Here is a 15567-nt window from a genome sequence, read left to right as displayed (position 1 = left end):
GCTATTCAGCAGAAATAAATTCACAGATAAGTGACTAAGACGTATAATCCCAGAGTAACCTTTAGGCTAAGAGATCAATGGGTCTGTATTAGAACATTGAATATTTAACAGTTTGAATCACTAAAGGTCGACCTTTAGTGATCAAACTGTTAAAACATCGAATGTTCAGAAAAAAAAAAAAAAAAAATAAACAGTGTAGGTAAGGGGGCAATGCGTCCCCACACCCCCCGCTACTTAAATATACCAACTCCAAGACCGCACTACATTGAAGTAAATGGAAATCTCCCCTTATGGAGATTTCCATTTACTTGTTTTGATGTTCTGCAGTTTCACTATTCTCGTGTTGACAGTGTCAGATTTAACATTGTAGGCTTTCGAGAATGTAATATAGACCCAAGATCAACACCAAATATCAATGAAGTGGGAAATCTAACCTCCACTTACTGCAGAGAGGCAGAGAGAATACAATATTCAGTGAAGCAAATAAATAAACAGAAAAATAAAATGTAGTACTATCATTAACACAATATTCAATTAAACAAATAAACAGAAAACTAAAATGCAGTACTACCTTTTAAGACCGCAAGTTTGTACTTATCTCAGCTTAAAGTACAGTTGATGTAGGTATACAGCACCTAACCAAACAGCTCAAATAGTCAGCTATTTAGCAGAAATAAATTCACAGATAAGTGACTAAGAATTATATGCACAGAGAAACCCTCTAGGCTAAGAGGTCAACACTGAATATCAACGAAGTGAGAACACAAACTCCCACTTACTGCAGAGAGACAGACAGATCACAATATTCAGTTAAGCAAATACGTAAACAGAAAAGTAAAATGCAGTACTATCTTTAACACAATTATCAATGAAACAAAGAAATAAATATATATATAAATATACAAAGCAGTACTATATTTTAACACTGCAAGTTTGTACATATCTTAGCTTGTAATACAGTTGATATAGGTATTTGTCCCGGCCTCCTTCAATAACACACATCACACCAAATGACATTTGACAACCTTTATTAAATTTCCATAACATAGCTTTGATCACCAACTTTATTAATTACAACTATTCATAATATAATTGATTCTAAATATAGCATAACATCCTTGTAATGTTAATCAGGGCAGCGTACCTACTCACCCTGCCCCAGTAAGCAGCGTCCATACCTCCACCCACTTACTTTACTTATGAAGCAGCATCCCATCTCACTTCATACACCATTCATTGCAATGTTAATCAGGGCAACGTACCTACTCATCCTGCCCAACAAGCAGGGTCCATACCTCTGCTCGCTTACCCTACTTATGAAGCAGCGTCCCAACTCACTTCATACAACATCCATTGAATTACCTTCCACCAAATAAGCACCATCCTTACCTTAGCTTGTTTATCTATTCAGCAAGCTTCTTCCAACTACTCATTTTCTTTCCCCAGATCCTTGAAATGAACATCCAGACATCAGAGGGGGAACAGAAGAGGGCAAGCCTATCCCTCTTCTCTGCCTACCCCCACTGATAAATAACCTTACTCCCCACCAATGAAAAGAGGGAGGGTGGGTGGGTAGCAAGTTCATGCCAAAATGTGATTACTTGACCCAACTACACTAGACTAAGCCTCTTAAGCCTCTCCCCATCATTATCTCATTTCCTCCCAACCATCCTTGCCTCCACTTAACCCTTTTACCTCCCCAACCCACTTAACTCCCCCTAATATTAACCTAACCCCCACATGAAGATGTCCTGGGACAACTTAGTTTGTTGCCAAACTTCATTTGTCCCGGCCCCCTTCAGTAACACACATCACACCAAATGACATTTGATGACCTTTATTAAATTTCCATAACATAGCTTTGATCACCAACTTTATTAATTACAACTATTCATGATATAATTGATTTTAAATACAGCATAACATCCTTGTAATGTTAATCAGGGCAGCGTACCTACTCACCCTGCCCCAGTACGCAGCGTCCATACCTCTACTCACTTACTTTACTTATGAAGCAGCGTCCCATCTCACTTCATACACCTTTCATTGCAATGTTAATCAGGGCAGCGTACCTACTTACCCTGCCCAACAAGCAGGGTCCATACCTCTGCTCGTTTACTTTACTTAAGAAGCAGCATCCCAACTCACTTCATACACCATCCATTGAATTACCTTCCACCAAATAAGCACCATCCTTACCTCAGCTTGCTTATCTATTCAGCAAGCTTCCTTCAACTACTCATTTCCTTCCCACAGATCCTTGAAATGGACATCCAGACATCAGAGGGGGAACAGAAGAGGGCAAGCCTATCCCTCTTCTCCGCCAACCAGCCTGACCAGGCTGTTCCCCCTCCCTTCTACCCAAAATTGTTCAATCCACTTCCCATAAAGGAAAGGGTCAAGCCAAACATCATTTGGTGTACCCATCATCTGTAAAGCACCTTAGAATCCCATCATAACCCCTTTGCTATGCCATCACTGAAACACACCCTAATGAAACTAAATAAAGTAGGATTACCATGACCCCATTGTAACACCAGAACATCTACACCAAGAGAACACATACCCTTTTAGCCCTGTGCCTTCAAAGCTGAAATCATGGCTCAACCTGAATGTATTGACAGCCTATAACCACAACAAAACCACAAACTATAACCCCTTGAACTCAAGACTGCACCCAGTCAAACTAGTAGCAAGACTCACACCCAAGAGCCTGTTAACTGTAGCATATCACCTTAGCCCACCCACCACCCAGCTCTATATGTGCAACAATTCCATTACCGTAGTGAACAGTCTTAACTCCAACTTTAATGTCCTACCTTAGCTGACTGAAAACCAACACCCCTTGACCTAGTTCCCAAAAACCCGCCTATGCTCAGCAACAAAATACTCTACATACCCAGCCATAAACACCCCCAATTCACTCATTACCAAACCATTCTTAACCCCTGATTGGCCCTGGCCTTTCCCCTGGAGAGCTCTTTCCTTATATTACCTATACCACTAGTAGGCAATTAAGACATGTCCTACCGCAGCCTTATCCTGCAACCAAGGTTCCTTTAAACCTCCTAACTCCCCTGTAACAATGCACCCAGTTTTAAAACTACCCCAACAGCCGCCTACCTACCATGCTTCTTAAAACTTTACTCATAAAACTGACCCAAACACCAAGTGAAATGATCCTTGTGGTATTCTGTAAAACCTTAACCTGTTATGTAACATTAACAACACCTACTCAAGGGACAAATTTGTCACCCCAAAGACACCGCCTGTTTGAAACAAACTCCAGCATCCTATCAAACATCTCTTTGGTCCTCCCCTAAATACAGTTCAACCACTGAATGAGTAAATACAACCACCCCAAGGTTCTTAAGAAAGCAAGGGTTGAACTTCACTGGCTTGCAAGGGCCATAGGGGTTTAGCCTAATAAGTCCTGCACTCCTATGAATGTCGTGGGATCCTCCACTCCCCATAACCGTCCCCACCCATTACCCCCTTGGCCCCCCCTACCTACCTCTTCCTTATTTGCCCGATCCCCCCTGCGCACAAGGAAATAATTTTATATGTAGCCCTCCCTATCCCCTTTAGCAACTGAGAGTGTTAACCAATAATGTATCAATAGTGTCATCACCCTAAAATATTTAGTAATTGAAGTAAGTATCATCCTGCTTCCCCTTCCGAGCTACTCCCCCAGCCATGGTCCCCCCACTGACATCACCATGCCTGTCGTAAAACCCACCCATGCCATACTGCCCCAGCTCACTGATCAATCCTCTCCCACTACCACAGTAAGGCTAGAACAAGGAAGCAGCCTATGAATCATCTCCTGCTATGAGCTGTCCATCACAGCTGGCAACGTCTCCATACATGTTACCAATGCAGTGAGATGAACTTTATGAAGAAAGAAAAACTGCATGATGTAGTTTCTATTGCCAAGCATGGCATGATGTAGATACCTAGGGCCAGACTAAACCTGTAGAATCACCCCTTGTGGTCAGCTTCTGCAAGAGAAACAAAATTAAATTGAATAATCTAACCTACAATAGACTGTATATAGCACTTAATGAATCAAACAGTTCTCAACAACCGTAAACCAATCCAGAGATGACGATAGATTAGACAGAAATAGGACATCATCTGATTAAATATTCACACATACTGGATTTAAGTATCTATGCCTCATGTGCATTCAACCAGAGAACTCTCCCCTTTCTAGCATAACTGATCCAACCATAAAAAACACACTATTCCTTAGGAAAGTAGACAATGTTCACTTTAACAATAAAGCATAAGATATGCCTGGTTTTGACAATCTTACACAATACATTTGCTACAATGCAAGCACACGACAATAAAATTACAGTGGTGTGATAACTCAATGAAACAACATATTAGACACCTTCATTAAATACTTGTATTTCATACATTCATATATACAATATCTAACAGATATATCACAGCTCCTAACCAAAATCAAATTGCAATACTGTCAGAATAAGGGAAGTCCCTTGCATTACCAGATGGGGCCCACCTTCCAACTGCTGGCTCCATGCATATCCGCATCACTCAGTCTCAACGTCACAGCAGTCTTCATGCCATCATTGAGACAAAATGCAATGGTGTTTTCAAAATCCATTCCCTGCCGTATGAAGTCATATCACCACACCAGTCCGACATCACCTCTCAGAACTCATGACATTGCTCCACACCATCTGACCCAGGAAACGCTGCCATATGTTGCACAGCCATACCATGCATCACCTATGCATGACCAAAACAAAGATCCTTTGTCAAAACCCTTGCATTATACTCTCCCAAAGCCAGTACCGAGAAGATACTAAAACATTTCAATGCACCTTCCATCAACATCCGCTTCTAATATTTAAGGGCAGAAAATTCAAGCTCAAATCGATCCGATAGAACAAACCAATCAACATGGAAAATCCGATGCCAGGCAATGTCCAACACAACTCCGGGCCCACACAAAAGTGAATGACACCCTACAGTGCCCCACAGCCCATGAAAAACACCCTGCAGCCACAAGTACAAGCTTGCCCAAATAATCAACCATGCCTGCCCTCCCAAACCTCCCGAGGCCAAAATCGGTCATCCAAGCACACTGACAGCACACAGCCATTCAAGATCTGTCCACCACCACAGATAACCGTTTTCTCCCTTCCTTTTAAAAAATAATTTACTACTAAAGCTCAAGGTAAATTGCTTTTATATCTGATTCTTTTAATAATGTACATGGTCATTTTACTTTTTTTTAATACCACAAGATTTATATATCATTTAAATTGTCTGTTTTAATATTTAATTTTCCCAGCTTTATATTGTACCTGACTGTAGTGGGATATTAAATGCTTCTACTTTGTCAAGGATATATCCTGTGAACTCTAACTTTTGATCCAAAGCAGAAGGAACTTATTAAAAAGGTAAATTACATTTGCAAAACAGGACCTCACAATGACAACAGTAACCCCAGTCTGATTGAATCAGCTCATGTTATAGATTTATTATAAAATAAATTATCTCTCTTACATTATAAAGATACAAGACAAAATTATTTGCATTCAACATATTTTGTTTTACTGCAGTCCTTGCTTAAGACCTTGTACTGTCAAAGTGTTCCTACAAACTGTCTAGGATGTTGATATTTCTGGATTATTTTCTAAATGGTAATCAGACAGAAGAGCATGGAACACTCTGCGTGTCATTCTGATAACATGAATAGTCCCATTTACCATGTCTGCTGTTAAAATACTGAGCATTTAATGGCTAACTTTCCTTAGTCCGTGATTGTAAACTCACAATGTAGTTTATTGAAGTGATTGTTCCAACCTGAAAAGGGGTGTTCACTATACAAACCTCAGGAAGTAGATTTTACTGTTCACCACGGGAAAGTGACAACCTATTTAGAATGTTTCATCCTCGGTTCTCTTCCTTGATCCAAACAGCTGCAGCAGGTAGCGAGGACAGATGGAATAGAAGATAGATACGAGGGGTTATTAAATTCCTGCTACCGACAAGGGTAAGGTTAGGATTGTTGAGCTGATGTTTTATATGGCTTGCTCTTAAAATGGTAAATGGTAAAACATAACAGCAGACGAAAGCTGCAATACTGAATATAATGTTCATTTTCTGTTTACCGAAACCACGTTCCACAAATGTAAAGCCACTTTCTTGCAATGCGCATGCGCAGTCAGCAACAACCTCTGGAAACACCACCAATTGTCACCTGTGAATGAGAATTCTTATAACAGTGTTCACATTCTGTGGGGAATAACTGCCATGTGAAAGGTGTTTTGAAAATTATTTCGAGTCATTTCCTCATTATTACACACAGGATATAACCATATACTTGGAAGTGATTGAAGTACGAGGTGCTGAATTTTCTCCAGTGTATTTTTCTGACATGATACAGACTGCTTTATTGGGTGATTTATGTTAATCATAAATGAAAAATGGCAGGATAAATCCAGGAAAGTGGGTTCTATTGCACCCGCATCTCACAGCTTCCGAAATAGACTTCTGCCGTTTGCATGTTGTCAGCGTGGACATCACTGCTCTGCTACCACCACGCTTACCACAGAATGATTTAGAAGCCATAACCCTGCTAAAGAAGGCCACATGCAGCCAACTCACTCTAAAGGGGTATCAACAAATGCAGTTGAGTGAATGCCCTTAAACGACTCTATTCAGCATCCCCTTAAAGCAACTAGTAAAATGTTGCACCGAGAACATAAAAGCCACAGCCATCGTGCTGACACCATCTCCAACCACCCTTATCTGCCCACAATCCAACTTATTGAAATGACCTGAAATGCCAAACTACCAACCAAAATTATCACCTTACCACCAGAACACACAGCTAACTGAAATCTCCCCAGTTTAAGCACTACCATACCAGAACCACAGACTTAACATCTCAAGTAACAGGAAAAAAAATGATATTTTCTATACAAACCACCTGTCTTCTACAACCAAAACCCACCAGTAACCCAAAGCCTACCTGTTCCACTGGAATACCTACAGGTCGTCTCGGACATACACTTGCCTTACTAAGTTCATGCCAAAATGTGATTGCTTAACCCAATTACACTAGACTAAACCTCTTAAGCCCATCCCCAGCATTATCTCATTTCCTCCCAACCATCCCTGCCTCCACATAACCCTTTCACCTCTGCAACCCAATTAACTCCCCCTAATATTAAACTAACCCCCCCAATGAAGATGTCCTGGGGCAACTTAGTTTGTTGCCAAACTTCATATATCAGCTAACCAAACAGCTCAAATATTCAGCTATTCAGCAAAAATGAATTCAAAGATAAGTGACTACAACTTATAAGAATCAAGAAACCCTCTAGGCTGTGAGTTCAACAACGAATTTCAATGAAGTGAGAACAATAACCCCACTTATGGCAGGAAGACAGAGAGATCACAGTGTTCAGTGAAGCAAATAAACAGAAAAATAAAATGCAGTACTATTTTTAACACAATATTCAATGAAACAAATAAACAGAAAAATAAAATGCAGTCCTATCTTTTAACAGTGCAAGTTTGTACTTAGCTTGTAAAACAGTTGATGTAGGTATATAGCAACTAACCAAACAGCTCAAATATCCAGCTATTCAGCAGAAATAAATTCACAGATAAGTGCCTAAGACTTATAAGCACAGATAAACCCTCTAGGCTAAAAGTTCAACACCGAATATCAATGAAGTGAGAACAATAACTCCCACTTGCTGCAGAGAGACAGAGAGATCACAATATTCAGTGAAGCAAATAAACAGAAAAATAAAATGCAGTATTATCTTTAATGCAATATTCAATGAAACAAATACATAAACAGAAAAATAAAATTGAGTACTATCTTTTAACACTGCAAGTTTGTACTTACCCCAGCTTGTAATACAGTTGATGTAGGTATATAGCAGCTAACCAAACAGCTCAAATATTCAGCTATTCAGCAGAAATAACTTCACAGATAAGTGGCTAACACTTATAAGCACAGAAAAACATTCTAGGCTTAGAGATCAACACCGAATATCGATGAAGTGAGAAGAATAATCCCACTTACTGCAGAAAGACAGAGAGATCACAATATTCAGTGAAACAAATAAATAAACAGAAAAATAAAAGGCAGTGCTATCTTTTAACACAGCAAGTTTGTACTTATCTCGGCTTGTAATACACTTGATGTAGGTATATAGCAGCTAACCAAACAGCTCAAATACTCAGCTATTCAGCAGAAATATATTCATAGATAAGTGACTAAGAGTTATAAGTGCAGAGAAACCCACTATGGTAAGAGTTCACCACTGAATATCAATGAAGTGAGAACAATAACCCCCCACTTACTGCAGGGAGACAAAGAGATCACAATATTCAGTGAAGCAAATAAATAAAGAGAAAAATAAAAAGCAGTACTATCTTTAACACAATATTCAATGAGACAAATAAATAAACAGAAAAATAAAAAGCAGTACTATCTTTAAAACAATATTCAATGAAACAAATAAATGAACAGAAAAAAAATGCAGTACCATATTTTAACACTGCAAGTTTGTACTTATCTCATCTTGTAATACAGTTGATGGGGGTATATAGCAGCTAACCAAACAGTTCAAATATTCAGCTATTCAGCAGATATAAATTCACTGATAAGTGACTAAGATTTATAAGCACAGAGAAACCGTTTAGGCTAAGAGTTCAAAACTAAATATCAATGAAGTTAAAACAATAACCCCCACTTACTGCAGAGAAATAGAGATCACAACATTCAGTGAAGCAAATAAATAAACAGAAAAATAAAATGCAGTACTATCTTGAACACCATATTCAATGAAACAAATAAACAAACAGAAAAATAAAATGCTGCACAATCTTTTAAGACTGCAACTTTGTATTAATCTCAGCTTTTAATACAGTTGATGTAGGTATACAGCAGCTAACCAAACAGCTCAAATATTCAGCTATTCAACAGAAATAAATTTACAGATAAGTGACTAATACTTTTAAGCACAGAAAAACCTTCTAGGCTAAGAGTTCAACAAACGAATATCAGTGAATTGGGAACAATAACCTGAACTTACTGCAGAGAGACAGAAAGAGCACGATATTCAGTGAAACAAATTAATAAACAGAAAAATAAAATACAGTACTATCTTGAACACAATATTCAATGAAACAAATAAATAAACAGAAAAATAAAATGGAGTACTATTTCTTAACACTGCAAGTTTGTACTTATCTCAGCTTGTAATACAGTTGATGCAGGTTTATAGCAGCTATCCAAACAGCTCAAATATTCAGCTATTCAGCAGAAATAAATTCACAGATAAGTGACTAACACTTATAAGCATAAAGAAACCTTCTAGGCTTAGAGATCAACACCAAATATCGATGAAGTGAGAACAATAATCCCATTTACTGCAGAAACACAGAGAGATCACAATATTCAGTGAAACAAATAAACAGAAAATAAAAAGAAGTGCTATATTTCAACACTGCAAATTTTTACTTATCTTGGCTTGTAATAGCTTGATTTAGGTATATAGCAGCTAACCAAACAGCTCAAATATTCAGCTATTCAGCAGAAATATATTCATAGATAAGTGACTAAGAGTTATAAGTGCAGAGAAACCCACTACGGTAAGAGTTCACCACCGAATATCAATGAAGTGAGAACAATAACCCCCCACTTACTGCAGGGAGACAAAGAGATCACAATATTCAGTGAAGCAAATAAATAAAGAGAAAAATAAAAAGCAGTACTATCTTTAACACAATATTCAATGAAACAAATAAATAAACAGAAAAATAAAAAGCAGTACTATCTTTAAAACAATATTCAATGAAACAAATAAATGAACAGAAAAAAAAATGCAGTACCATATTTTAACACTGCAAGTTTGTACTTATCTCATCTTGTAATACAGTTGATGGGGGTATATAGCAGCTAACCAAACAGCTCAAATATTCAGCTATTCAGCAGAAATAAATTCATAGATAAGTGACTAAGATTTAAACGCACAGAGAAACAAACTAGGGTAAGAGTGCACCACCGAATATCAATGTTCTGAGAACAATAACCCCCACTTACTGCAGGGAGAAAAGTGACGAAGTGACTAAGACTTATAAGCACCAAGAAACCCTATAAGCTATGAGTTCAACACTGAATATTAATGAAGGGAGCACAATAACCCCCCACTAACTGCAGAGAGATGGAGAGTTCACAATATTCAGTGAAGCAAATAAATAAACAGAAAAATAAAATGCAGTACTATTTTTAAGACAACATTCAATGAAATAAATAAATAAATAGAAAAATAAAATTCAGTGCTATCTTTTAACACTGCAAGTTCCTACTTATCTCAGCTTATAATACAGTTGATGTAGGTATATAGCAGCTAACCAAACAGCATAAATATTCAGTTATTTAACAGAAATAAATGCACAGATAAATGACTAAGACTTATATGCACAGAGAAACCCTCTAGGCTAAGAGATCAACACCAAATAACAATGAAGTAAGAAAAATGGCCTCCACTTACCGCAGAGAGAAAGATATCAGAATATTCAGTGAAGCAAATAAATTAATAGAAAAATAAAATGCAGTACTATTTTAACACAATATTCAATGAAACAAATAAACAGAAAAATAAAATGCAGTACTATCTTTTAACGGTGCAAGTTTGTACTTAGTTTGTAAAACAGTTGATGTAGGTATGTAGCAGCTAACCAAACAGCTCAAATATCCAGCTATTCAGCAGAAATAAATTCACAGATAAGTACCTAAGACTTATAAGCACAGAGAAACCCTCTAGGCTAAAAGTTCAACACCGAATATCAATGAAGTGAGAACAATAACTCCAACTTACTGCAGAGAGATCACAATATTCAGTGAAGCAAATAAACAGAAAAATAAAATGCAGTACTATCTTTAACACACTCTTCAATGAAACAAATAAACAGTAAAATAAAATGCAGTACTATCTTTAAACACTACAAGTTTGTACTTATCTCAGCTTGTAATACAGTTGATGTAGGTATATGGCAGCCACCAAACAGCTCAAATAGTCAGCTATTCAGCAGAAATCAATTCAGAGATCAGTGAATAAGACTTATAAGCACAGAGAAACCCTTTAGGTTAAGAGTTCAACACCGAATATCAAAGAAGTGAGAACAATAACCTGCACTTACTGCAGAGAGATAGAGAGGTCACAATATTCAGTGAAGCATATAAAAAACAGAAAACTAAAATATAGTACTATCTTTAACACACTATTCAATGAAACAAATAAATAAACAGAAAAATAAAATGCAGTACTATCTTATTGCACTGCAAGTCTGTACTTACCTCAGCTTGTAATACAGTTGATGTAGGTATATAGCAGCTATCCAAACAGCTCAAATATTCAGTGATTCAGCAGAAATAAATTCACAGATAATTCACTTAGAGTTATAAGCACAGAAAAAGCCTCTAGGCTAAGAATTCAAAACTGAATATTAATGAAGTGAAAACAATAACCCCCATTTACTGCAGAGAGATATAGAAATCACAACAGTCAGTAAAGAAAATAAACAAAAAAATAAAATGCAGTACTATCTTTAACACAATATTCAATTAAACAAATAAACAGAAAAATAAAATGCAGTACTTTCTTTTAACACTGCAAATCTGTACTTATCTCAGCTTCTAATACAGTTGATATAGGTATATAGCAGCTAAACAAACAGCTCAAATATTCAGCTATTTAGCAGAAATAAATTCACAGATAAGTGACTAAGATATATAAGCACAGAGAAACCCTCTAGGCTAGGAGTTCAACACCAAATATCAATGAAGTGAGAACAATAACCCGGACATACTGTAAAGAGACACAGAGATCACAATATTCAGTGAAGCAAATGAATAAACAGATAAAATGCAGTACAATCCTTAACACAATATTCAATGAAACAAAAAAATAATGAGAAAAATAAAATGCAGTACTATTCTTTAACACTACACGTGTGTACTTCACTCAGCTTGTAATATAATTGATATAGGCATATAGCAGCTAACAAAATAGCTCAAATATTTAGCTATTCAGCAGAAATGAATTCACAGATAACCGACTAACAAATATAAGCACAGAGAAACCCTCTAGGCTAAGAGTTCAACAGAAAAATATGAATGAATTGAGAACAACCCCCACTTACTGCAGAGAGAAGGAAAGATCACAATATTCAGTGAAGCAAATAAATAAACTGAAAAATAAAATGCAGTACTGTCTTTAGCACAATATTCAATGAAACAAATAAATAAACAGAAAAATAAAATGCAGTAGTATCTTTTAACACTGCAAGTTTGTACTTATCTCAGCTTGTAATATACTTGATGTAGGTATATAGCAGTTAACCAAACAGCTCAAATATTCAGCTATTCAGCAGAAATAAGAGGTATAAGTACAGAGAAACCCTCTAAGCTAAGAGATCAACACCGAATATCAATGAAGTAAAAACAATCCCACTTACTGCAAAAAGACAGACAGATCACAATACCCAGTGAAGCAAATAAAACAGAAAAATAAAATACCATACTATCTTTAGCACAATAATCAATAAAACAAATAAATAAACAAAAAATAAAAGGCAGTAGTGTCTTTTAACACTACAAGTTTGTACTTATCTCAGTTTGTAATACAGTTGATGTAGGCATATAGCAGCTAACCAACCAGCTCAAATATTCAGCAGAAATAAATTCACAGATTAGTGATTAAGACTTATAAGCACAGCAAAACACTTTAGGCTAAGAGTTCAACACTGAATGTCAATGAAGTGATAACAATAACTCACACTTACTGCAGAGAGACAGAGAGGTCACAATATTCAGTGAAGCAAATAAATAAACAGAAAAATAAAATGCAGTGCTATATTTTAAAACCGCAAGTTTCTACTTATCTCAGCTTGTAATACAGTTGATGTAGGTATAAAGCAGCTATGCAAACAGCTCAAATATTCAGCTATTCAGCAGAAATAAATTCACAGATAACTAAGACTTATAAGCACAGAGAAACCCTCTAGGCTAAGAGTTCAACACCAAATATCAATGAAGTGAGAACAATAACCAGCACTTACTGCAGGGAGACAGACAGATCACAATATTCAGTGAAGCAAATACATAAACAGCAAAATAAAATGCAGTACTATCTTTAACACAATATTAAATGAAACAAATAAATAAACAGAAAAATAAAATGCAGTACTATCTTTTAACACAAGTTTGTGCTTATATCAGCTTGTATTACAGTTGATGTAGGTATATAGCAACTAACCAAACAGCTCAGCTATTCTGCTATTCAGCAGAAATCAATTCATAGATACGTGGCTAAGACTTGTAAGCACAGAGAAACCCTCTAGGCTAAGAGTTCAACACCAAATATCAATGAAGTGAGAACAATAACCCGCACTTACTGCAGACAGAAGGTCACAATATGCAGTGAAGCAAATAAATAAACAGAAAAATAAAATGCAGTACGGTCGTTTAACACTAAAAGTTTGTACTTATCTCAGCTTGTAATACAGTTGATGTAGGTATATGGCAGCCCCCAAACAGCTCAAATATTCAGCTATTCAGCAGAAATAAATTCACAGATAACTAAGACTTATAAGCACAGAGAAATACTCTAGGCTAAGAGTTCAACATCGAATATCAATGAAGTGAGAACAATAACTCCCACTTACTGCAGAGAGACTGAGAGATCACAATGGTCAGTGAAGCAAATAAATAAACCGAAAAATAAAATGCAGTGCTATCTTTAACCCAACAGTCAAGGAAACAAATAAAAAAACAGAAAAATAAAATGCAGTACTATCTTTTAATACTGCAAGTTTGTACTTATCTCAGTTTGTGATACAGTTGATGTATGTATATAGAAGCTAACCAAAAAGCTCAATTATTCAGCAATTCAGCAGAAAAAAATTCACAGGTAAGTGACTAAGACTTATAAGCACAGAGAAACCCACTAGGCTAAGAGTTCAACATCAAATATCAGTGAAGTGAGAACAATAACCCGCACTTACTGCAGAGAGACAGACCAGTCACAATATTCAGTGAAGCAAATAAATAAACAGAAAAATAAAAAGCAGTACTATCTTTAACACACTATTCAATGAAACAAATAAACAGCAAAATAAAATGCAGTGCTATCTTTTAACACTGCAAGTTTGTACTTATCTCAGCTTGTAATACAGTTAATGTAGGTATATAGCAGCTAACCAAACAGCTCAAATGCTCAGCTATTCAGCTGAAATAAATTCAAAGATAAGTGACTAAGAGGTGTAAGCATACAGGAACTGTCAACAATAAGAGATCAACACCGAATATCAATGAAGTGAGAACAATAATCCCACTTACTGCAGAAAGACGGAGAGATCACGATATTCAGTGAAGCAAATAAATAAACAGAAAAATAAAATGTACTATCTTTAACACAATATTCAAGGAAACAAATAAATAAATGGAAAAATAAAATCCATTACTATCTTTTAACACTGCAAGTTTGTACTTATCTCAGCTTGTAATACAGTTGATGTAGGTACATAGTTGCTAACCAAATAGCTCAAATATTCAGCTATTCAGCAGAAATGAATTCGCATATAAGTGACTAAGACTTATAAGCACAGAGAAACCCTCTAGGCGTAGAGGTCAGCATTGAATATCAATCAAGCAACAACAATAAACCCAACTTACTACAGTGAGATAGAGAGATCACAATATTCAGTGAAGCAAATAAACAAACAGAAAAATAAATGGCAGTGCTATCTTTTAACACTCCAAATTTGTGCTTATCTCAGCTTCTAATACACTTGATGTAGGTATATAGCAGCTAACCAAACAGCTCAACTGTTCAGGTATTCAGCAGAAATAATTTCACAGATAAGTGACTAACACTTATAAGCATAGAGGAACCCTCTAGGCTAGGAGTTCAACACCGAATATCAATGAACTGAAAACAATAACCCCTACTTACTGCAGACTGGCAGAGAGATCACAATATTCAGTGAAGCAAATAAACAAACAGAAAAATAAAATGCAGTACTATCTTTAACACAATATTCAATGAATCAAATAAATAAACAGAAAAATAAATGGCAGTGCTATCTTTTAACACTCCAAATTTGTGCTTATCTCAGCTTCTAATACACTTGATGTAGGTATATAGCAGCTAACCAAACAGCTCAACTGTTCAGGTATTCAGCAGAAATAATTTCACAGATAAGTGACTAACACTTATAAGCATAGAGGAACCCTCTAGGCTAGGAGTTCAACACCGAATATCAATGAACTGAAAACAATAACCCCTACTTACTGCAGACTGGCAGAGAGATCACAATATTCAGTGAAGCAAATAAACAAACAGCAAAATAAAATGCAGTACTATCTTTAACCCAGTAGTCAATGAAACAAATAAATAAACAGAAAAATAAAATGTAGTACTATCTTTTAACACTGCAAGTTTGTACTTATCTTAGTTTGTAATACAGTTGATGTAGTTATATAGCAGCTAAACAGAA

This window comes from Protopterus annectens, chromosome 3.part1 (genome assembly GCF_019279795.1).
Source record: "Protopterus annectens isolate FY-2018-M chromosome 3.part1, PAN1.0, whole genome shotgun sequence".
NCBI classification, from domain to species: domain Eukaryota; kingdom Metazoa; phylum Chordata; order Ceratodontiformes; family Protopteridae; genus Protopterus; species Protopterus annectens.
This window is presented reverse-complemented; position numbering follows the sequence as displayed.